Genomic DNA, 23,728 nt, shown 5'->3' on the forward strand with positions numbered 1-23,728 from the left:
TTAGTTGGACTGTTCAAATAAATCACATTTCTTAAATGTGCTCACATCACTTTTTCAATTAACTTCTCCAGGTATATCTTTGCAGTTTTCCAGCCTCAGTCCTCTGGACTTTTCCCCGTGGAGATACAAAGCCCTGCAGTGCTGCATCATATTGGTTACAGCTCGAGTAGGTTCAGGAAAGTTGTCAACTCCATCAGGTTTACCTAAGAGCTGACAAGATTACAAAACTCAGTTGTAAGAAATATAGATCCAGAACTTACAACTGGGGGAAAAAAAATACTAATCATTCTACCACAGAGCAAGAAAGAGAGACACATTATTGTATTTAAAATATTTAAGGCAGCATTTTCTGCATTAGGAGAGGGGTCAGCTTTATCAAGGTCTTCTTCAGACTCTTGTTGCTGTTTCATAACTTTTGCCTGACTAGCAACAACCTGGAAAATAGCAGACCTCCATTTTCACACCCACTGTAGTTGTGCTGCATGGCAAACAATGATTAGAAGCAAATGTATTTACAGCCCAATGAAACCAACATATTTACAACCTAGTCCAGCTCAGGAAACCCCTCAACTTCAAATTCAATTGCACAGGTGCAAATGACTGCCTATTTAACACTTGATTTAAATTTCAAGGTTTTACAAATTAAAGAGGCTTATTATATATGCCATACTTCTAGCTCTGAAGGATACCATTTCTATACGAAAGCTACAAGATTTGTGAGTAGTCTATGCAGTTAAATAAAAACATAAGTCTGACATCTTAAAATTTAAGCATTATCATTCTAAGAAAAATTGAGGCATACAAAGTGACACTCATAAATGTGATGAATTTGTATATTTGCAAATGAACAGGTTATTTGTTAATGCAATAAGGCAAGTATGTGAAATCTGTAATGTACTGCCTTCTCTAATATTTTGCATCTCTTATTTCCATTAACACTCAATGAATACGCAATCTGCAACCACAGAGAAGTGCTATGAGGATGACTGTCACCAGCATCAGTAATGCTAACAAATGCCTGGCATTTCAATCGAAAGGAATGCATGCACTGGACAGAATGAACCAATGGGACTTGATTCCCCACCAGATGCTGTGCCAAATCACTTGAATTTATGCCCAGTGACAATTGTGCAGTAGCTGGAAGTTTGGATGCACATGCCTCATTGTGAGTATGGTCATACTAAAAAGGGTGAATTAAATCAATACAAAGCTGCTTTCAGTTGGATGTGAAGGCTAACAGAAATGTGTTCTAGCTCAAAGCAGAGGAGCAGACAGTGACACTTGTTACAAAACACTAGCTGGCAAACATGACATAAAGAAAAGGCCTGAGGCAGCAGTCTCCATGTCGATGGGATGTGTATCACTGATGGAGGAAGTCAAGAAGCTACCCTGTTTTCTAGATTCTTCATCTTTCTTGTCAGCAAAGGTGGAATTGGGGGGAAGAGGGTGGCGAGGGGCAGCACCACAGTTGCAGAGAAGCCATATGCTCTGCTGTCTGCTCTACCTTTAACGTAAAGAGAGAAGACAGTGCTGGGTTATTTGGACAAACGCATAGAAAAGTAATGGGTTCAGAATCTTCTGTAAATCAGCCCAAAGAAATAGGTTTTGATAGTGCAATGTTTCTTTTAAATTGCTTACCAGGTGCTTTGTTTGGGGTACAAAGCTGAGGCCCTCTCCCTGACCTTATACCTTTGATAGAGAGGTGGAGTTGCCATTGTACCCACTTCTATCAGCCATGGAGAAAAAGAACAGATTATCTTGTTCGGAAGTGCAGCCTTAAAAAATAAACATGGATCCTCAGGTATTCAAGCAGTAGAAATTCCGCATAAAATGTGCCTACTCCACACATTGCCTAAACCCTGTAGCCAGGCCAGCTTTGAACTTAGAGCCACTCACTTTTACAGCTGCTCTGAGCAGCCACCACCTCCCAGAGAACAGCTGGGGAACAGGGACAGAGAATGAAAGCATTGGTCCTGCAACTCCCCTCCCAGATGGATACAGCCTGAGCTATACCAGTATGAATGAATAAATCACCACATATACATAAGTATGTATGTGTAGATGTAAATATTACATTTAGATTTATATATGCATTGGTCTATTTATATTATCATCATACAAGACATCAGTTGAGTTCCACTTTATGTGGATGTTAATAGATGTATGCATATTCTGTTCTTCATTATCATCTGCGATGACTTTTCCTTTACCAAGTTTTTCTGTGCACTGTCCTATTTTGTCAATCTGTGCCTTGGTGTCTTTGTTTCTCCGATGAAGTTCTCTCTCTCAAACAGCAAGCTTAGACCTCAGCTCTTCCACCTAAATTATTACAGAAGAGAATTGGTAATTAAGTTTTAACAAGATTTAAATGATATTAAAAACAGACAGTTAAAAGGAGACACTGCCTTGGGCTTTGTTGTAAATTTGTATAATTATTTTTAGTCCTCTGGAGGATGCATGATTATGTTTCTGTATTTATAAAAATAATGCCCTGGAGGGACCAAAATGAATTTTATAGTCCACTGATTTGCACATTAATGTTAGCCTTGTGGTGTCAAATGTATTTTTCAGCAAATAAATGTTCATGACATTATCAAAATTTCCAAAGAATTCTATAATATTTTTGACCTGGATTGATTATTTTTTTATTTTTTAAAGAGGCATGCTGTAGACACAAAATAAGAAAACCAGCACAGCACAGTAATAAACATACAGGAGAGACATGAACCAGATGAACTAAACAAAACATGTACAGATTTTTAACAGTTTTGGATTATAACAGTTTTTGTAAGTAAGTGTTAAGTAAAGACTCAGGGCCTGATCCAAAGCTCTTTGAAGACACTTGGTCTGAAGATTTTTAACAATACAGTTCTGTACATTTGCCTTCCTACAAAAACATAATCACTGTGAAAGATCCTTCTCTGGATCAAGCATCCTTAGATACTTTTCAGAATGAGAATAAAAATCAGGGATAAAAGATATTACTTGCTACAGCCCAGAATCATAATCAGAGGGCGGAAATGTAATGTCCAAAGTTTGTATCACCAGTATAGTGAAGGCTTTGGTTTAATGGTGGAAGATCATGGGTGTAGAGCCATCTTTTCTATGCTGCTACATACAGGAAATAGTAGTTAGGTTAAGATTTGTTGTTCTCACTTATTAATCTACCCTATAAAATCCTAATAGATTCATGGCTGGTTTTATCCCTTATTTGTCTTGCACTTCATAATTTTTAAGAGGCATTTTCAAACAAGTCCTCTTCCTACAGTGCTAAGAAAAGGTATGGACTTTTAGAACTTGTCTAGACAACAGCAGAATAACAATAACAATATCGTACTCGTTCAGGATCCAGTCCTGTTATCTATGTGTAGCAAAACCTCTTACCAGCAGTCAGTCAAAAGACAATGAACTCAATGGGAGATTTCTTTGTGCATGGATGGAAAAATCATAATCATAGTTAATAGTAATCCATTTTGTTATCAAGATAAATCCATTGGTCTGGCAGTTTATCTCCCTATGGAACTAATGTATTGTCAGCTGAAATAATGTGTTATTATCAGCGCAATAATTATCATTGTAATAATCTTAAACAATTATTTGGATTAGAAACTTGTCATATTGTCCAAGTTTATGAAGAGAGCTAAATACAAATTTTGTGATTTTTCTGCACACAGACTGGAGATGAGATGCTTGTTGTGTGCCAAAAATTAAAAGAGAAAGTGCCATCTCAGTGTCTAATAGTAGCAGATAAGGTGAATTTTACAAAAACAGTTGAGTGTCAGTCAACTGCTGGCTCAGGGCAACACTTGCTAGGCCATAAATGAGCTGATTGCATGTTCAGAACTACAATTTCCATGAAGTCTCATTCAAGGAGATATTAATGATCACTATTTAACTGTGACAAAATGGTGTCACAGAGGGAATATATCCCTGACACTCTCCACCAGTCCCTTGCAAGCATAACTCCTGATATGTGAACTTTTGCCCTATGTACACGTTAGCCAGAATGTTTAAAGGAAAAACAAAAATACTTTTAAAAAAAAGGAAAATAAAAAATGAGCAATGAAGGCTGAGTAAAATGTTTCTGTGATGCTTCAAGGTTGATTGCCAATCATGTATATAATCTTAGAGACAAAATGAGGTGGTCTGAAAAAGCAAGCACAGAAAATTCTTGTGTTTCTTTTTTTTTAATCAAGAAATCTTTGGTGGGTTACTGAGATCATTTGCACTTGGAATTTTGTACCTACAATCAACTGCAGGAAATAAATTACAGATATGATTCTATAGAACTTGCCCTTGCAAAGTGCTAAGCATCAGCTTTGAGATGAAAGGCAGGCAGGGGTTGAAAACACCCAGCTCCATGGAGTACCAAAGATGAAGGGAATGAATGACGGTATTGGCAATGGATCAGATCTGAGCATGCAATCACTGTTCTGCAGGGTAAATCACAGCACATGGCACAATATTTATGCTAGCCTTGTGGTGGCTATGAAAGGATAGGCTGTGAAACTACCTGATCCAGTATGAAGTCTGCCAGGCAAAGCTTCTTTTCAAAAATCTTTGACTAAATTTGAGCTAGCAGAGTGAATTGTACTGGTATAGACATTTGTATATATGAGGTTGGACATTTGTATATATGAGGTTGGAATATTTTTGATTCAGAATCAATGCCACAAAACCATATTTAATGTTTTGTAGTCCCATGATTTATAATATCTGCCTACAGACAGAAAAGTATACTTACTGTTAGTAAAATATAATTAGCTTTTGTTTGCAGTGTAAACCTTCCATAAATAAAAAATAAAGCTTGAGGGCAGGACCTATTCACCTTCAAGGGCGTGCCAAAGATCTAATGAGGTTTACACATACAAAGCTATAAACAGTACTGCATTTAACAAACAAGAAGTATTTGAAAGAGCTACCAGTAGAGATGTAGCTCATGATCTTAAAAAATAATTTTCCAGTTTTTCTGTTTTCCCATGCTTGCCCTGGGGTTCAAAGTAAATTCAGAGGCAATATTTTTACACATACACTGTCCCGCTTTATCAAGGAGATAGTGTTTTGCAGGCAAATGTTCAGAATTGCTACCTGCTCTAATAATTTTCTTTTTAATTGATGTTAATCATTGGGGATCGGTTGCTGTTTGGCTTGACTCTGTGTGTGTAGCAGGGGAAAGATGAAAAGAGAAGGGATGAAGAGATGGCCAAAGGAGCCTTCCTTGTCTTCAGTCAACCTGCAGGAGAAGTCAATCACAACTGTAGTGCTCTGGGCCAGCCCGTTGTGCCCCTCTGGGACGCAGTACTCCCATCAAGGGCACAGGGCAAGAGTATTGCCATTGCCACAGATGGGCTCAGTGCACTAAAAGAGTGGCATCTGAGTGGCTCTAAAGGTACTCCAAACTGAGGAGGAATCCCAACTCTTTGAATTTGTTGAGACAATGTAACTCTGCCCTGTCCCTTGTTCTGGGTTGCTTGCATTGTGAACTGCTTAGTTGTAAGAGAAGTGAAGGTAAAACTGCTGCTAGGGTTATCTTTGATCTACAGAAAAGCAGCATCACAAAGAGGCATGGGAAATCAGATCACATACAACAGTGTCTGTGTACCTGTGCAGCCACATTGCTAATGTAATACTATAGAAAGCTGATTTATTACCAACATCTTGTTCCAGGAGTTTGCAGCCCTGTTTCATACTTTGAATGCCTCATTATACAGAATTGGCACCTCTGGACTCTTCCTTTTCTGGGTGGTGTCATTCTGAAGTAATACATTATCAGTTTCCATCATCTGGTGATGCATTACCAGAATACATCAGAAAAACAGCTGGCTCAGTCTCTCAATCCTTGGCGTCCAGCAACAGCTGACTGTGATGATGTATTACATGAACTCTTCAGTCTATCATTGTAATACATCAAAACAAGGCACTGGTCTGAAGGTGTATTACTCAAAGAAAGGCAAAGCTGAGTGAACCTGTCCAGGAGAGCAGTTCTGGTTTAATTACGGAAGAGAAGTTACAGTACAGCGCTCAGAGAAGGTTTGTTAGCTTCAAAATTTTGGTGCATTGGTAAAATACAATTTCCATTCATACAGATGATATTATAGGAGAAGGTCACATTGTTACTCAGTTTGGAGGCAAGCACATCAACAACCAGAGTTCTGTCAGAATGCTACAGTGTGCTGCGTATCAGAGAAGCTGCACATTTTATAACTGAGCCAAGTGGGATTTGAGTTCAACTGGTAAACGTAAGCACCAATTCCTATTCTTTTCACTTCTTTATGGAAAACACACACAAGAACCTGATATTTGAGTGTAGTAACTGAAAGCATCCCACCAGTGGGTTCTCACTGCTGCCTCTTTTGGTGGCACTCTCAGCAGGTTCTGGGTGATGCTGTGAGTGCAGAAAAGCAGCAGCAGAGAAGAGGGCCTGAGGCATTGGCAGGGAAAGAGCTGGAGCTGAAAAAAAGAAAAAATAGAAATTGAGACAATCACCAGTAAATTAATATAAAATATTATTTAAGCAAAGACTTTTCATAAGAGCTTAATTTACTGTAGCTATTTACACCAGACTTCTTGCTGGATGAACAAGAACCTCCCATTGATCAGGCCTTGCCATAGGACTGTCTTGGCTGTTAAACTGATGGCAAATCTATTTCCTCCTCTTGGGTCACAAGGGGTGCAGTAGAGAGAGTGTCTACGTTTCTCTCTCCATATAACCAGGGCTTCCATTCTGTTCAAAAGACAGGAAATGATCCCCAAATGTTCCCTCTGGATTGGATTCACACAAAAACTTCGAGTATGAGCTGCATTTTTAATCTGCAAACCCAGTGATGACAGGCAGGGCATCATATGAAGTACAACCAGTTAGAACTAAGGCAGCAAAAAGTCCACTTGCCTCTAATGCCAGAAGCGTTGTTTCAAAGACTTAGCTGCCTCACCATTTTTCTGCCTATCTCAAGTTCCAGCTTCTTTTTAATGGAGCTTAGGATAGCTCCTTCAGTGTATGCTACTGACTTCACATCCCACTGTTTTCTCTATGTCCCTGCAATATTAGCCTCTGTGATCCCTTCCTTCTCCTGCTTGTCATGCTACAATGCACTCAGCTTTATATGCTTCCAGTAATGCCCTTAGAATTGAACACTTTCCTGATGAAAATTCCTGTAACCTTACTTCAGTCCCTTTCCATCCTTTTGCTCTATCTATATAAAGTAAACTTTGGTTGGTTTGATGCAGATAAACATATGCTAAAATCAGGGCATAGCATGATATTACTTTAATCTGTATCTTTTTTCGTTTCTCTGTTATTCTTCATTGCAATAGAACAGAAGAGAACAGAACAGAATGGAACGGAACGGAACGGAATGGAACGGAATAGAATAGAATAGAATAGAATAGAATAGAATAGAATATTTCAGTTGGGAGGAACCTACAATGATCATCTAGTCCATCTGCTCTCTATCTAAAAGTAGAGAAAACTTTCTGAGTGAGAGCTGCAACATCTGAATTTACACTACTAGCAGAAAAAACCCAGAGATTAAGTTCATCATGAACTGGGAAACTGAGGGACATACGTTTTTCTGCTCCATGTTTCTGTTCAGTAGAAGCAGCCAGTATCTAATGTTCTTCAGCAGGTATTTGAGAACATAAGTTGATCTGAGATAGGGACAATGGGCAGCAGTTAGTTTAGATAGCACAGTATATTATAAGCATCGTGAATCAGACATACCTGAGAATGAACATTTCACCAATGTGTTATATTCATCAGGACAATTTTAGCTCTGTGTTGTTATTTACAAGAAGATCTAAACAGTCCTTTATTTACGAAAGAAATGGCTCACATTGATACGCATGACAAGAGCCCCTGAATAAAATGTGCAGCAAGAACAGATTAAAAGTGTGATCAGTAGTTAATGAGAATGGACTAACATAGGGCTGTTAAACCCACTTTTGTAAGCCTTGAAAATGGTTAAGCGTGTTACAGATTTAGTTGTGAATGTGGCTGATGTCCTTTGCTGCAATATCTTGCTGTACTGGTGGTGTGGGAGGGTGAAAGTGAGAATTAAGGACAACAGAGAAATGGGATGACACATGTAAACACCAGTTACAAAATAGGAGGAAGGAGAGGAATTGATTATTGGATGATATCCCATAAGGATGCCTCTGTTGAGGGGACAGGTGAGACAGCTGCTGAGATAAAGTGTGCCTTGGTGAAAGGATCTTCTGTCACGAGCTTGCCGGTTTTTAAAATATCAGTCCTGCAGAACTCACCTTTTCAGTACAATGTGAAAGACCGGCTCCATAGCAGCATGGCCGCCTGAGGTCTGTGCCCTCTTTGTCACACGACACAGGAACTACTGTGACCTCTCCAGTTTTCCTTACCGACGCAGTGACTCCATCTGTCCCAGTAGATAAGAACTTGGATTTTTCCACAGGAACGTAGAAATGCAAGTACATTATAAGAGTCAGAAATGCGGTGTGGTTAGCCATTTCACAGTATCACCTTCCCGGCACTGAAAGCAGAATAAACAGGAAGTAAGAATAGGGTACTGTTTAAACACATTGTTCAAGGAAAATCAGCAGATTACGAATTTATACTCTGGTTGCACTTGGAGTACGTATCTTTGTTCAATGGGAATACAGCTGAGCCGTATAACTACTTCTGATTTATTGACTGAAAGGGCCAGATTTGTCCACGATGACCTGATCTAGTTGAAGATGTCCCCTCTCATTGCAGGGGAGTTAGACTAGATGACCTTTAAAGGTCCCTTCCAGCCCAAACTATTCAACGATCTATGACTCAGGCCTACCAACGTCAGGCCACACAGTGTCTGGTGGAAACCTCACACAGAGCTACAGAGCAAAGCTGGACTTAACCAGCCTTTGGGCACCTGGTCCTTGTGCTTCACGCTACAAATTCTGAAAGGAATAATCAGGAAAAAACAGCTGCTGAAAAGTGTTATCGCACTTCACAGAGAAAAAAGGCAAAGTATCTATGTTGAGTCACTTCAGCCTTCCTTAGACAAGACAAGAAAGGACAGAAGGAGAGCTTTTGGAAGAAGGAATTCATTGCTCTACTTCTTTCTCTGGTGGATATTACCAAAGTATGACCTGGGACAGGTGTTATTGGGATATATTGAACAAATGATGTTTTGATAAATTCTTACGGTTACACTCAGCAGCATTCTTAACCTGCAAAAAGTGTACCAGTCAGTCTGTGAACTCCATGGAGGACTTAACATATACCAGTGAATTATACAAGAAGCTCCTGTATATTGTGGCAATAGCCAAAGCTAGGGGCCAGTTAAGGATGTCAAGAGATTTGACAAAATCATATTTTTGTTACAATCTTTTCCCTGTTTTCTCTAATTGTCTTATGTGACTTCAGGGTACATGTGGTTAGTTGCCTAAACTGGTACTAATACCGCAAGTTTTCCAGAACATAACTTTTCTGCTTCCAAGCATGGTCCCACCAAAATAGTGATAAAAATAGTGGTTACAGTGTGCAACTGTTTACACATATGTATAAATAAATCCATTTTAATGAGCTGAATGAACCCATTCACTAGCCCAAGGCACACCCATCCTGTGGATCACTTTTAAGAGGCACACAGAGATGATAGACTCAAACCCTAAAAATGTTCATACAGCTGAATTTTGTCTTGACTTTTACTAGCCAGTGAATTCAAGACAAAAATGAACAAATCAAGGTCGACTACCATGCACATCTTCTTTCTTCTAGGAACTCAGAGCAATGAACCCTCCAGAGAAGGTCACTGTTTTTTTAACCTCATCTAGGAATCTCCTTGAAGTTAGTGTGGCACTTGATTCTGGTACTCTCTGCAATATCGGTGCTCCATTGCCATTTAGTATTTGGACAGCTGAGTTGCTATATTGTTCTGTTTCTATGAAAATCATTTCTTGTGTTGACTACACTTATTCTTTTCCTCTTCATTTCTATATTATAAATAATCTTAAGCTCATCAGGGTTATTATTAGTAACTTATTATTACCTTTTTCAATGTACTTTGAAGACCAATATTCCCCAGCCGCAAATGTCAGCATATTAAGTGCCGTTCAGACATTTGAACATAATATACTCTGTTTCTAAGGCTTCCGTTGTATTACTAGTATGATAATTATTACAGCAAATGATAAAATACTGCAAAATTGTTTTCTCCCCCCTTAATAACATAAATAAAAGGAGCAATTAATTTCCTACAATAAAAACAGGCAATACAATAACGTACAAATGTGGAGTTTCTTCATTATTGCATCAAATTGCAAAACGGAAACATATAATTTCAAAAGGCTCATAAGCAAAAATGGAAACACAGCTGATGTTGCGTCAGCATGTAGTACAAAACCATGAAGCTTGCACATCTCACAGCTAGTCTCCTCAAATGAACCAGTTAACACTTCTAAACGAAAATACATAACACAAAGAAGGTTCTCCTTTTTTAAGGCCATACTTCCAGAATTTAAGGCAATTTTCCAGGATGTCACTTCTATATATCCATCTAATACTATAAGCTTATAGCATCACCAGTTATTTTAAAACCTTTCTATCATGTATAGCTACGTCTGTAGCTTCATTGACGCATCTTATGACAGATGGCAATAATGTTTTCAAATGGAATCAATGTACTTCAAAACTGATACACCTCCCTCTACACCCCATATATTTACCAGATCTGTTTTTAAACCCTCTTTCTGCACTGGTATTTTGGTGTGTTTGGTTTTAGGTTGCTGAGAAAAGGTAACACATTTTCTTTGACATCTCATGCAATTTTACAAGTATTCAGGGCACATTCCCTGCTTTGCATGGAAAATGTATTTGCACAGTTGTCAGAATGATGGACAGGGGGAGAATGATAGGAAGGAGCACTGATCTTTGCTTGTTATTACATACAATAGCCCAGTAGGAATCATGATGTGTTGGTGAGACAAACTGTGTCCCATTCTGGAACATATTAAGTTTGTCTCCAGGACACACATGACTTCACTAGGGTGTCTAACCTCATTCATAATAGATGCTAATCTTTTCAGGGCTGACTGATGACAGCACTTCCTGCCCTTCACGGAATTAGAGCTGGGTTTTATCAAAGGACTCAAACTGCCTGCTAATTAGACTAATTCCCTTCATCATGAATTATTTATTTCCATTGGTAACCGACCACTGTGACATTAATGGGTTCTGCTCAACTTAGTTTCATACTAATATACACTATAAGTTAAATGTTTAAAAACTCCTGATACTTCACTCCAGGTCAAGTGTATCTTCACATAACTCTTGATGTTTTCAATAAAGTTTTGATAATTAAAGACTGTTAGAATAAAGTGCTCATTGCTAAGAAAGTAAAAGAAGAAAATGAAGAATAATTTTAAAATTCTGAAATCAAGTTGGTTTTTTTCCCCCAGAAATGTGAGGTAATATATACAAATTTATTTAAGATTAATAATAAGAGCCCTCTACTGCACTAATAGGGTTTCAAGGCAATTCGAACTGAATGCATGCCCTCAGCCAGAACGTGTCGTGCCTGTGTGTTCAAAATTCTCACCCAGTGCAAGAAGTTTTGGGATTATAGTATCAAAAATAAGCTCTGTACTTAGGTGGCAAGTATTAAATATAAAAACACAAAATAAAGAATACCTGGACAGACAGCAGCACAGCAGCCCAGTACTGCAGGGTGGAGAAGGCCAAAGGCAGAGTGTGGGTCATCAGTGAGATGGAACTGGGAAAAACACGAAGCATCACTCTGGGATATCTTAGCAGCAGCATCTGAGCACGACACCAGAGGTCATCTATGCAATACGTACAAGGTCTCAGCAAAAGAATTGATGGCTGGTTTTTGGCATCACTGTTCAAAAGTTATATTGACAACGGAGAAAATCCATGGAAGAGCAACTAAAAATTAGAGCAATTTAAAAAACATGACCAATGGGGAAAGACTGAGAATAACGATTAGAAAAGAGCTGAGAGTATGATGACATTTTCACTTATGCAGAAAGGTGTTATGGTTAGGCTGGTGATCAGTTTCCTCCATGTCCACCACAAGCAGGACAAGAAATAACCATTTCAGTCTGAAGCCATGAAGAAGCTGAGAAATGAGGAAAGGTTTCCTAGCTGTAAGGACAGAGAAGCACAGGTCCAACCTAGATAAGAAGGTGGTGGAATTCTCAATACTAAAGGGATTTTGGCCCAGACTAGATAGGCAGATGATTGTTAGGAAAGGTTTAGGTGTATGTGAACTCAGCTCAGTCACAAACTTATTTTCTATGGCGCAAAGAAATGTCAGCTCAGTCACCATAACATAAATTTCTCATACAAAATTCTTCTTCAGAAATTTGCTGTTTCTAAAGAAAAAACTCCTACTGAAAAGTTGTGATTATTTGAGTATTTCTCAATTATAAGAATGTCTATTTTAGGACCATTTATACAGAATAACATTCCAATTTTCTGTAATTTAACCATTGGTCTTTTCCAATGTCATCACAGACATTAAAATTGACTTTCATGCAATTAATTAATGGAATTTTTGTGACTCATGCACAGGATAGTATAGTTCAGGCTGTGCATTTTACAATGGCACTACTTCCTATTGTAGTGGGTTGGCCTTGGCTGGATGCCAGGTGCCCACCAAGCCGCTCTACCACTCCCCTCCTCAGCAGAACAGGGAGGGAGAAAATAAGATGGAAAAGAATTCACAGGTCAAGAAAAAGGCAGTTTAATAAAGCAAAAGCAAAGTATATGGGGAAGTAAATGAAAACAAAAGATTTATTCTCTACTTCCCATGAGCAGGCGATGTCCAGCCAGTTCCTGGGAAGTAGGGCTTCAGTACGTGTGGTGGTAGCTCTGGAAGACAGATGTTGTAATAATGAATGTTGCCCCTTCCTCCTCCTTTCTCTTAGCTTGTATTACTGTGCAGACATCATATGGTATGGAATATCCCTTTGGTCAGTTTGGGTCAGCTGTCCTGGCTACGTCCCCTCCCAAGATCTTGCCCAGCCTCCAGCCTACTGCATGAGGGGGCGGGGGAACATTGAAAAAACAGCCTTGATGCTGTGCTAGCACTGCTCAGCAGTAGCCAAAACACTGGTGTGTTACCAACACCTTTCTAGCTACCAATACAAAGCACAGCCCTATGAGGGCTGCTATGGGGAAAATTAACTCCATCTCAGCCAGATCGAATACACCTATTTACCTGAACTCTTTGAAGATCAAGAGACAACATACCACTCGGTCATTGAACCTCTTTTCTTTCAGCAAAATTTAAACGCTTTCTACATGTGCCAGAGTTGGGCTCAAAGTTCCAATACATTTTATACATACTCATGACTAAATGGTGCATATTTTCACTCATTTCACAAAATAGATTTTATTCCAGTTTGATTATCCTGTCTGTGAAATATGAGAAAAATATATAGAACATGTCAGAAGGATCAATAAGAGGTCTGTTTGGGGTAATATTTGTAATGATAAGGTGAGTTTAAAATAATAAACAGCAGAATACATCTGGACAGAATAGTTTATATCCCTTAGCCTAATAAAGACTTGGGCTACGGTGTATTTGACAAATAGTCTTTCACGTGATAGCCATAAAAGAACACATATCTTTCTAATCCACAGTGATAACACAGAAGTTAGATAAAAATGAACAGAGATGATATTCAATAAGCCCATGTACATTTCTATCACAGTGTGAGATACTTTGGCTGTGAAAATAAAGGTGTTATTTTTCCACTGTTGAAATAATACAGAATCAATGAGAGGCAACTGTGAGCCTCAATGGCATCAAGGGGTTTCTGTTGACATTCACAAACCAAATGAGCAGAGCTCTGCTGGATTGAGATGTCACCAGAAACCCCAAGATGGCATTACAGCCTTGTTTTTCTAAGTTGTGGGTTTTTGCAATAAACACATTCAACTGCCTTCTTATTTTAATTGAAAAGCCATTTTTTACGTTTCTTTCTGTTTCTCCTCTTCATCTTTTTTTTTTTTTTTTTCCAGTAATCTGCCCTTCTTCCTTTCCTCCACCCCATTCTCCTACTTCCTGCCCCGACCATCCTCTTCTTGCCTTTCTCTCTTTTCTCATTCACCTTCTTTCTTTCCTGGTTCTCTGACTCCCCAAATCAAAACATTTATGGAATGGGTGGCTTTGCTAAGTGTGTTAGCAGCGCTCCCTAATGTCATTTTACCAGCACAAACCGTTCCTTCAGCACTGTGGATAGACTATCCTATTAAGCCAAAAGAAATGTCACTCATGTACCACTTGTTATTTGTATAGAACAAGAGACTTCAAGTAGCTCCTGATGCAGCAATATAAAATAGCTTTCATTTCAGAACTAATAATAACTGACACTTGAACAGAGACTTCCATTCGATGTTCTCAAACCATTTCACAGGCATTAATGAATTATGTCTCACAAGTGTGCTCTGACAAACAGGCTATTCCCATTTCACAGATGGAGATAACTGAGGAGGAAAGAGAGGAGTAATTTGTTATTACAATGTCTCTCAGGGCCCAATTCTTCACTGTTGTATTTAAAGAGTTTCTGTTGCTGGCTTCAAGCCAACAGCGAGTAAATAACATTAAAGAGCCCTCAGATGTTCCAAGCCTCAGTCCTTTAATAAGACATCCTTTCTCTTTATATAGCAGAGTATGTTCTCTTTGCAAACTGGTGTATAGACACCTTTGGGGACATTTTATTTCATAATTCTAATTCATAAGTTACTAAGGAAAAAGATTTTGTGCTAAATTGCTCTACTGTCATAAATTAAACCCAGCTAACCCAGCTTTTAATTCTTTATAAGCCTTTGACAGTGGGGGATTCTTGAGGGGGAGCATTTTTTAAAATGTGACATGAAAAGTGTATTCTGTTGTAAAAAAAATAAAGTGTGACCAGAAATTATCTTTCAGCATCATGAAAAACAGCTAAGATCACAAAATAAGAGGACAGTGGGCAGACAGCCCTTACAAAATACATGTCAAAGAATTTGGATAGACTGGTAACTACAATTTACTTGAATTAACAATTAAAATTATGAGTCCGTGCAGTGTTACTCAAACCGTTCCTGAGTTATGCTTATCAGAATTGAGTGATATAATGAGATGTGACGAAAAGATGTCACTCACATACTCTATAAAGGTCAGTTATTTGTAATTATTTTTAGAAGTTTTTGCTTGTTTGACAAATTAATAGAAGAAAAATTACATGAAAATATATTTAGATATATTTTTACATAGAGTATATAGATACAAAAGGGACACCAAGACTTGGTGTGAAAGCCCAAGGAAAAGCAGAGTAATAGGTGGGGCCACCAAGAACAAAGTCTTTAAAACAAAGAAGTTTTTACTGTGTTCATGTGCACAATTTAAGGCAGGATAAACATACAGGATTCCTTACAGAACAGGAAGAAGAGGTTTGGTCAGAATAAAATTGTTTGTTTGTGACTATAGAAAACATATTTAATTAAAAATTGGTCTTGAGCAGAGACAAAAGAGCTAATAGTTGCTCCAGTTTCTGAAACTAAGCACAGTAGGAAAAAATGAAGAATCTAGCACAGATTTGTTTTGTTTTGTTTTGTTTTAAATCCTGGTCACTGAAGAGTCAAGGAAGCACAAGAAGGTAAGTTTTCAAAGAGGGCTGAGGTAGTCATGGGGTATTGCATAGGACTGAGTGAATAACTGTGTGGGATGTTAGAGCAGTGGAGCAGAACCGACGGACAGGTTATTCTGAGAGGCAAAGAGAGCAGGAGGAAGTTAGTATTGTGGGTCTGGGAAATCAGATGTGAGAGAGAGAGGGACAAGAGTAGCAAAAAAAAAAATAGGTTGAGCAGCCACTCATCCTGATTTGCTACAGGGGAGCAAAGGAGGATCACTGGAGTGAGAACAAGGGGAGCTGCACTGGACTAGGCACTTCTGGCAGTTGAAGAACATAATTTGTTCCTTGATTTTTAACAGTTTCATTATGCTTGTGGCACATAAACCCACCTCATTTAGGAAGGGAATTTATCTCCTCTTGTTTATGGGCAACACCTTGAAGGCAATGCTGACTGAATCACTCCTGTATTATGACACAGTCTACATCTTGTCTTAAACTTAGCTAGAGTAAAGTTCCCTGCGAATATGAGGTGCTATGACACAGTAAGTATAAATCATCCATCAAAATAAAACCATTGTCTCTAGTACCCACCCACAAGCAAACCTCCATATGAAGCACACCTAAGCCAAACACACCCAGCGATAAACAATATAAATAAACATAAACATAAATATAGGGTGCCTCATGCTATTTACAGTGCTTTTGTGTTTCCCATCTATCTAGAGGAACATCCCTATCCAAATTCCAAGCTAGAAGCTGGACAGCAAATATGCTTGCATGTATGTAAGATGCACATGAAAGCCTGAGGGTATCCAAGTCCCCCCTCCTGGTTTCTCCCAAGTCTGGCAGCTAGGTCATCCACCCCCTCAGGGAAACTGCTCTCCTCTTTGGACCTGATGAGCTGGGATTTATAGACACCTGCCTAACTACAACATCCAGCTGCTGTCTTTAAAATAAAAGAACAACTCTGTGATTTGTTACAAGCCACCTACATGCATAAAAGGCACCCCCGCTAATTCTGTCGGTGATGGATTCTTTGCAGAACATTGCTTTGAAATCAGCCTCCATGTTAAAGCGAACAATTAGACAGTTGCCACAAATCCAGCATGGTTTTGGTTCCACATCTGCACATCACCCATCAGAATGGAACCCATGTTTCACTGGACTTTTGGACATCATCAAAACAAGCACTTTGCGCAACAGCAACAGTAAAAGACAGCTGGGATCATAAAGTACATATTCGACTGTACAGAACACTGCCAGCCACAGCCATGATTTGGAGGCAGCAACATGCATTTTCAGAATTGTCTTCATATGTGGTCATACGAGAAACAGAATCAACTGACAGAAAACTTCACAGGGAACTGGTGGAAGATTATAGTGGCCATCTATTAGTATAGCATTTAAGCTCACCAGAAGTCCAGTGCCCATAACACTTACTACTTTAGCCTGGTAATTTACAAGGGCAATAACTTTGAAAATTTTTTAGGGTTTTTTTTTTTTTTGGTGACAAGAGATCCATGCTCAGCCAAAGTTATGCCCATGATAGTCCCGAAGGTAAAGTGAAGGTTAGGCACATAATGAGTACTCTGAACAAATGTCCATGGGTAAATCCAGCAAATAGAAATGAAAATCCTTTTTTCAGTTCCTATAACTTTCCAGTTCCAGGAAGCTAAACTAGAGATATCTGCTTTGTTTCATAACATCCAATTATGCAACTACTACTATTTCTGGAGATACTGGCCTGTGAGAATTACTCTTTCAGTATGAAGAAACCAAACAAAAAATATCCAAACAGTAAAACTTTGATATTTATGCATGAGAAGATTTTTGAACCACTCAGTGAGTCATTTTATGGAGCAATTAACTTTCCTTTTTATGTAGATACTTTTTCTTCGTCTGCCACCTTTTTAATAGTCTTTTGCATAAATTGGTAAAATAATTTCTCATTCCCTCAGAAACAACAGCTGCATTGTGAACTCCTGAATTGGCATGTCTTTGGAATATATTATAATAATTCAGAAACTGCTGCCATTTCTGTCAAGCTTTCATTCATACGAAGGTTGCTTCAAACATCCCATCCTCCCTCCCCCTTTCATTGCTATTGCTGATCTCAGATTGTCCAGCCACTTCCCCTGCTCTCCCAGCTCCCTCTCCTACCTCCAGTCCCAGCCCTCTCTCTCTCAAGCTCTTGACACAAATCTCCTTCCCTTGTCCCTCCCTAGGTCTGGCTCTCTGTAGCCTTCTCAGTCGAATTAGACACAAATGACTTGTCTTGACTTTCAAAGCCCTTTGTGGCCTATCTGCTCACCACTGACCCTCTCATGTTCAATATCAAAAGGTCAGCTCTTGCTTCCAATTAGTCTATGAGCCAAGGTACCTTCCTCTGACTGTGATGCTTTCAAAACAAGCCCAGTCATGCTCTTTCCTCTGTTGCCCCTCACACTTGGGGAAGGAATTGCCTATCAGTATCTGTAAAGCCTTCATGTTCTGCCTTTTTAAATCCCCCCTCAGATCCTCACTTCACTTTCTGAAACCACAGCAAGAGCCAGGCTGTTCATATGCCAGGGCAATGCTAACCAACACCACAGGAGGGCTTCCTAGGGGTCCTCCCTTGTTTGTAGCTCATTGGTGTCAGCTCTCTACACAGAAATGCAATTTTTGTTTGCCCTGTTTTGCACCACCTCGCTGGGGGAGTTGTGGCTGATAACTTCAGCTTGTGGGTCCTGCAAAGGTGCAAAAAAATAATGAACAAGAGAAGCAATAAGGAAAGCACAGATCCTTGGTTTCTAGGGCCCAGACTTGGCCACTGCAAAGCTCACATCAACTGAGAATTGTTACTGAATGGAAAGTCACCTACAACTTCAGGGTGGACCCTTCTCATTTCAGCCAGAGCTGCGAAGTCTGGCAAAACAATACAATACACAGCTCATGTGGTTCTAACTTGGCTAAAGTTAGGTAGAATTCCATGGATTTGGCAAAAAGTTTGTTTTCTTGATCAATTTCAGAGCCCTGCCCCAACTACTAAAAATTTTTACATTCTCAAAAACCCCAGTAATCGGTGTACTTTAACTTGAGCAAATTCATCCACCTTGCCTCAGTGTTTCTGCTGAAAACAGCTGCACTGCTTTGGCTGCAGTTTTCCCAAAATTTCAGACTGAGGTATACATGCAGAAAAAATTCATTCTGATAAAGGTTATAAGTAATTGAAATTCTATTAAGTATCTGAAATTCATTCATATGAATAACTGAAAACACGGCCATTCAATGGGAAGTTCAAGGCAAACTGATAGATGATGCTCCCAGCTCCATTATTATAAACATAGTGGTTTATTATGAAGATAATTGTGGGTTGTTCAAGTGGAGGATGGAGATGTGTGTGTGGGAAGTAGCAGAATGGAGGTAGCCAAGTGAGTAGAGTGTAGGTGAACAGCTGAATGGCTTAACTGTTAATTTCCTTGTTTTTTATGATTTACATTAGTATGCAGAGGAGTGGGATCTAACTCTTAAGAACTTTTCTGAGCAGGGAAAAATCACACATAATGTGTACATAATCATGTGAAATATAGAAACGTTATGTATTGCATTACGTAATTTACTTGAAAGTTGTAGCTTGTTGACAGAAAGGCCCTGCTGGGTTTCACAACCTGGGAATGTGGCTTTCATGAAGCAAATTATTCTTCAAGAAATGAGCAACAATGCCATTTACTTCATACCTCTGACACAATATTTAGCTCTGTCATTTAAATATAATTGCTCTATTTTTACAATGTTAGTGCTATTGATAAATGCAGATTGCAAGGAGTAAGTAAATTCTCTTATAGTGATAAAGTGATTGTTTATTAAAAAAAGTAAGAAAGCTGATATTTATTCCACATTCTAGATTTAAAAAAAAATAATAAATGTTACCATTATTATGGTAGCTTAGTTATGGTAATGGTTCAAGGTTTTTGTGGTCTAGTATTTTTAATACTCCAGTGTAATCTACTCCAGTCATCCTTGACAGAGAATAAAGATGGGTTTTCAAGGATCACAGCTTTCAAGCTGTGTGGAAATGCCCATTTCCCATCTTGAGAGTAATCACATACACACACAGAAAAAGACAATGATATTTTGAGTGGTATTTATAAACTGAATCTAGGACAAAGTGCACGTTTCTGCCAAAACCCAGTTTTTTCATGGCTAAATTAACTGTGTACCCAGAAATCCCATACTGCTAGTAAAATTGCCATCTTTAATGGGCATTTCATCCCTCTGGCAATCACAACCACAGCCTTTAGCGCTGACATGAAGCCATCACTTAAAAACAGCTTGTCATTTTCCAGTGAATGTAAAATTTATACTGTTCTACAAAGTTGGAATAAAAAAAAAAATCCCAAACCCTCTAGCGCCTGCTTCATGAGTAATACATCAATACATGTATATAAACAGATATAAAATGACTTTTGGCTCCACAGTTTACATCCTCTCCTCTGTGGTAAAATTCTTTCCATGCCTGCCTGAGATGTTGGACTTCAAACTTAGTCTTCAAACTGGCAATACAGCCTTGACCTCTGAGTTCAAACAAGAATTCCTGATGGACTAGAAGCAAGAATCTGCATTTATGATATGTCAGCCAACTACACTCTCCAAATTAGTTAAACACGATGTTCATTTTGGTGCAGAGCACAAAGATCTGATGAGATTAGGCAGCAGAGGATTCTGCAGCAGCAGCCAGAGACCCCAAATCTTTTTCCCCAGTCATGCCATGCTCTCCAGAATACTTTCTCTGCTTCTCCCTGAGCTCATGAGGACTCAGTGCCATCTGAGGAGGATGGTTCATTCTGGCATAGGGATACAACTTGGGTCTTACAGATTAGGAAACAGGAAATTCTGAAAAAATAAATTGGCTTTAAAGTAATGAAGTAAGATATGTAAGATAAAGCTTTTTTTTTTTTTACACTTATTCAGAACAAGTTTTCAAGTTTTTCTCTGCAGCCATGGAAGCAATAAAATTATTAAAGACAGAAAAAGAGAGACATACAAAAAGAAAGGAAGGAAGAAAGGAAGGAAAAAACAAAGGAAGGAAATGGAAAAACAAGAAAAAAAGAATGAGAAAAAGCTAAGATTTCCTAGCAATTCTTTGATTTTAGGAATTAAGGCTTTAAGAAGAACCTAGATGACAAATATCACAAAATCCAATAAAGTCGTAAGAATTGACAATCTTGATTCATCTGGGTGTGTTCGAAGGACAGCATGTGGATCATTTTATTCCCATACTGTGCATAATGTGTAAATTTTGCCTTACTCTTTACTCTTAGTTTGGCACCTTTCAGAAGGACTAAGCAGAAATAAAATTGAACAAATCTAAGAGAGATTCTTTTAACCTAGGAATACATTTCACAAAATTGTTTTGCATTGCTGACCTGCATTACATTTAGCAACTATCAAACTATTCACCTTTTGGTTGAATCTCTTATTAACAGATAGTTCCAAATAACACAATATTGGAGGAGGGGGAAAAAATCATATTAACACATGAAAGAAGTAACATAAACTTAATCAAATAACTCTACCCTCTCAATGACAATGCTGCTGACAGTATCCAAGGCTTCCCGATAGCATGCATGAGTCAGTCAATGGCTGTGGAGTTCACCAGGACTGAAAATTTTTTATTTTAAAAATCACACAATCAGGAGAGACTTCTGGCTGTGTTGTGCTTCCCCCCCCACCTTTTCAAGAGTTTATCTTAATTTCACAGAATTTTATCTGAAGGAAAAAACATATTTTCTTAGTCAAAACAATTTAAAATGAAATTGTTTGGGTTTCTGTTTAAAGAAAATTGAAATTAAGTTTAATTGTATTTAACAGTTTAAAAAGCTGAAATATAAGTATTTAATTTTGCTCAACAAAATGTAAGTAAATTTCCTTCAGCCTGGAAATTTACTAAAATACATGGAAAAGCATATATGTAAAAGTATGTATGTATGTAAGTATCTATCTCTATGTAAAAACAGTTATTGCCTTGCCAAAAAGTCCTTTAAAATAAGTCCTTGCTGAATGCTACCACAGAACAGATGAACCCTTACTTTTAAAAAGCAAACCTTGAAAGAAAAGTGTCAGAAGGCAATGTGCTAAAAATTAGCAAATGTGCTCCACTAGAAACTCGCTTTTTGCTTTTATTTGCTGCTTTCTAATGTGAATGTTAAGAAGTTATGCTGACAAAGTCCTTTTAAAATCAAGATCACTTCAGCAGGTCTTACAGACTCTGGTACTATTGTGTCTTGTCAGCTCAATTATTTTAAGTCAAAATTCAGTCATATTTATGACATGCTGCCGGTATGTTTTGTGTTCGTCATAAGATATTGGTGCAATTTTATCCATCTGAGACTAAGATCTAGTCATATATACTTCATGACTCTACTATACAGACCAATCCATGATGCACCCAAGCATGTGCACAGCTGGATAGAAATATACACAATGCACAGTGGAAGGAGAAACAATAGAAAGGGACGGCTCTAAAAATTAAGACAAGTTAAATAGATCTGAAATAAAAAAAAGCACATTTTAAAAGTAATTCAAAATGATATTTTAGACAGTAATCTCAGAGGTGTTGTTGAGGGTTGGTGCTCTTTTAAAATAATTCACTTTTTTTCAGGTTTGTCAGTTCCTCCTGGTTACCAACCTGTGCCTAGGCAATTCCAGCAGCCTCTCTGCTGGAAGCTGGATGCTGCTGCATTCAGATTTAGCATCATCTGGTCAGTGCCCACTCCCTCACAAAATAAGAATTGCTCATTATTTCTCCTTCCTTTAGTTCAAAATAGCACTGTCTGTTGGCCCTAACTTTAAGCACAAGTAGGTATATTCTACCCTCCATTTTAGTATGAATGACATGACTCTGCCTAACTATGTGGCAGGGAACAGATCTGCTTTTCTTTTTCTTGCTTCTTCAGAGTAAAAGGGGGAATCATGAAGCTTTCTGCAGGATTATGAAAAATTCCTCTGAAGACTTCTCTGATCTCTGACCCTGTGAGAGTCAGTTTGGAGCACCAGAAAGCAGCTTCAAGACCTGACTTAGATTCTTTGGGCAGTAAATACCTTATTTTCTCACTTAGGCATCTCCTGTAAATACTTAAACACTCAGTCAGGTGAAACTAACCTGTTGGAAAGGGCTGGATCACACTTAAAACTAGGCCAAGTACAGATTACAGAAACGTAGAAGTAGATCAAATGACACCCAGCTGGTGAAGATTTGTGGAACCCTACAAGAGGTCAGAACTCAAAATGTCTCACTTTTACTATGTATTGCTTTCTCCATTTCAGGAAATCTAAATAAATAACATGAGAACTTACCAGGACTTTCTTTAACCTTTCAGAAACAGGCATGGTTCCTGCATGCCATCTGAAGAATTCCTCTATGAAGGTCAGTGCTTGGAGAATCTGGTGGTGAAAAGGACAGCAAAGATTACAGAGTTATCCAAAGCTATCCATCATCTGAATAAAGGGAAAGCAGCAGGTATTGATCAGTTCTCTGGAGAAATGTTGAAAGGGGGTGGGAAGGTCAAAACATGGAGGTTACACTATCTTGGAAAGGAGTGAAATCAAGATCAAACGACAGAGGCAGAACAACAAATTCTCAATGTACTATGCATGGCACATACATTGTAGCACAGCTGAAGGTAAATTTCACCAAGTTCACAAACACACAAATACACCACGGAAATATATTGTATGTCAAAAAGATGAGGCATAGGAATGCCAAAATATGACCTAGGACAAAGCAGAGGGAAAATAGGGAAAATCTTACAGAGCCATTGGTGTAAAAGCCAGTTGTATATGGGACCTGTTTATTGCAGATCTGCAATTTCTACCAGTTACTGAACAAAATTTGTCAGAGAACAAAACCTGAATATACAAAATATTGTATTTGAAATAGATAAGAATTGTGGAAAGAATTGCTGAAAGACAAAGAAACACACTCCTTAAGGCACACACGCTTCTCATTTTACTTTACAAAACCTTTTCCTCCATTTGTGAACTGTTGCTGAGTAGCTTTTCTTTGGTACCTGAGCTAAAACTGCTGAGGCTGTGAACTTTTGGTTCTAGCTACCTCTATTCAGCCCAGCACAACACAGAGAAGTGTATCAGA

General features: G+C 38.4%; 1 long non-coding RNA gene across 2 annotated transcripts; it reads right to left on the reverse strand.

Annotated features, from left to right (window-relative positions):
- Positions 1 to 1,644: 1,644 nt before the first annotated feature.
- Positions 1,645 to 23,022, reverse strand: LOC138685100 (uncharacterized). Of its 2 annotated transcripts, XR_011324330.1 has the most exons (5): positions 22,933 to 23,022; positions 11,645 to 11,726; positions 8,374 to 8,504; positions 6,329 to 6,450; positions 1,645 to 2,319 (listed from the first exon to the last, which is right to left on the reverse strand). It is a non-coding gene; the product is annotated as an uncharacterized lncRNA (long non-coding RNA). The 2 variants fall into 2 exon arrangements; XR_011324329.1 differs by lacking the exon at positions 1,645 to 2,319 and having other exon boundaries at positions 4,665 to 6,450.
- Between the last annotated feature and the right edge of the window lie 706 nt (positions 23,023 to 23,728).

Source organism: Haliaeetus albicilla, chromosome 4 (assembly GCF_947461875.1).
Source record: "Haliaeetus albicilla chromosome 4, bHalAlb1.1, whole genome shotgun sequence".
NCBI classification, from domain to species: Eukaryota; Metazoa; Chordata; class Aves; order Accipitriformes; family Accipitridae; genus Haliaeetus; species Haliaeetus albicilla.